A 2612-nucleotide genomic window follows, 5' to 3' on the forward strand; every position below is an offset into this window, starting at 1 on the left:
GTGGGCACATAAAATTTATAGAATGCAGGAACAAGAGGGTAACTATGGAATCCCATCATTTAATGGTGAGGGACTGAATATATAAATGGATAATGGGCAGAACATATATGACAATAAAACTCTGACTTCGAGCAAACAGACCAGAACAATTAGAACTTGGTTAATGACTACCAGCTTTCCAAATATGCGCCTCAAACCAGTTACATAGGATGCTTCCCTTCCAGTTGGCCTGCCTTCACTTCTTCATGCCAGCAACTTCCTTTTTTTTTTGAGATGGAGTCTCACTCTGTCACCCAGGATGCAACGCAGTGGCGCCATCTTGGCTCACTGCAACCTCCCCCTCCGGGGTTCAAGCAGTTCTCCTGCCTCAGCCACCAGAGTAGCTGGGAGTACAGGCATGTGCCACCATGCCTGGCTAATTTTTTTGTATTTTTACTAGAGACGGGGTTTCACTATATTGGCCAGGCTGGTCTCGAACTCCTGACCTTGTAATCCACCTGCCTCAGCCTCCCAAAGTGCTGGGATTACAGGCATGAGCCACCACTTTTAAAATGCACAACCTGATATTTTGATACATGTATATGTCTTAGTCCATTTTCTATTGCTTATAACAGAATATCTGAAGCTGAACAATTTGTATATAAAGTATTTCTTACAGTATTGAATGCTGAGAAGTGCAAGGTCAAGAGGTCACATCTGGTAATGACCTTCTTGCTGGTGGGAACTCTCTGCAGATTCCTCAAGCCGTGTAGGACATCATGGGACAAGGGAGCGGAGAACTCTGTTTTATAAAGTTGCCAGTTCTACTCCCATGATCACCCGTTAATCCATTCATTCATGTTCCAGCTCTCATGCCCAGCCATCTCTCAAAGGCCCCACCTCTCAACACTGCCACATTGGAGAGTTTCAACATATGCGTCAGAGGGGACAAACATTCATTCCCAAGCATGATACACTGTATAATAACTATCAAAATCAAGCTAATTAACATAGCCACCACCTTTCACATTTATCATTTTCTTTTCTATTTCCTTTTCTTCTCTTTCTTCCTTTTTCTTTCTCTTTCTTTCCAGACAGAGTCTCACTCTGTCGCCCAAGTTGGAGTGCAGTGACGCAGTCTTGGCTCACTGCAACCTCTCCCTCCCAGGTTCAAGTGATTCTCCTGCCTCAGCCTCCGGAGTAGCTGGGATTACAGGCGCGTGCTACCGTGCCCTGCTAATTTTTGTATTTTTAGTTGAGATGGGGTTTCATCATATTGGCCAGGCTGGTCTTGAACTCCTGATCTCAGCTGATCCGCCCATCTCAGCTTCCCAAAGTGCTGGGATTACAGGTGTGAGCTACCGCACCCAGCCCCATTTTCTTTCTTTGTGGGCAGGTGTGAGAACACAAGATCTACCCTCTTAGCAAATTTCAAGCATACATTGCGATTTTCCTAACTATAGTCATATTGCTGTACTTTAGCTCTGTAGAACTTACCTGTCTCATATAATTGAAACTCTGTACCCTTTGACCAACATCTCCCCACTTCTGCCTTCCCCCAGGCCCTGGCAACCACCGTTCTACTGTCTGCTGACATATTTCTTAACTTGCTATTGCAGTCATCACAACTGTGACCAAAAATAATTATCACTTCTGTAGCTACCCCATGAAGCACAAATACGTTGAAAATTATCAATATATTTATTAATATATTATGCTGAATTCAAGCATAACACTTTGTTCTGAAGTACTTACATTCTGAAATCCTTAAAAAAATCTGTACAGTGAATTCTGTGCTTGATATAGTCCATCTATACTGTATTAAAATTAAATTGTAACATGATCAGTTCACCTCATAATGATCTTTATTTTGTAAAACAATTTGAGATAATGAGGTAAAATTCGACTTCAAAACTAACATAACGCTGTAAATTTCCAAAATAGTTTTATAAAAAAATTTAAAAGTCCACAACACTATAGATAATATATCTTAATTTTTATTTTATTTTATTTATGAGATGGAGTTTTGCTCTTGTTGCCCAGGCTGGAGTGCAATGGTGTGATCTTGGCTCACTGCAAACTCTGCCTCATGGGTTCAAGCGATTCTCCTGCCTCAGCCTCCAGAGTAGCTGGGATTACAGGCATGCGCCACCACACCTGGTTAATTTTGTGTTTTTAGTAGAGACAGGGTTTCTCCATGTTGGAGGGGCTGGTGTTGAACTCCCAACCTCAGGTGATCAGCACACCTCAGCTTCCCAAAATGCTGGGATTACAGGAGTGAGCCATCGCTCCCGGCCACAACCTTAATTTTTAAAGTCAAATTTGTCTTTATAAAGAATGAATTCATACCCTTCGGGAGTATTTGTTTTTGCAACTAACTTCCATCCTTTTATTAAGTAATCAAACATAGCCCATTTGAATGTTGGAAAAGAACTGTCAGAAATAGAAGTTCTTATTTTGTACTTTGGTAACATGAATTTTACACTTGGTTGAACATGAAGAATCAAAAAAGGTTTGGATTGTTGTAGCAATTGTTTAGAATTTTAGATGTACCATTTGACCTTTGACTTTAAGATGAATTTCAGTGTCCTCAGTAAATAAAGGCTTACCCCCAACCTTAAATAGTGACGCAC

Source organism: Macaca thibetana, chromosome 1 (assembly GCF_024542745.1).
Source record: "Macaca thibetana thibetana isolate TM-01 chromosome 1, ASM2454274v1, whole genome shotgun sequence".
Lineage (NCBI taxonomy): Eukaryota > Metazoa > Chordata > Mammalia > Primates > Cercopithecidae > Macaca > Macaca thibetana.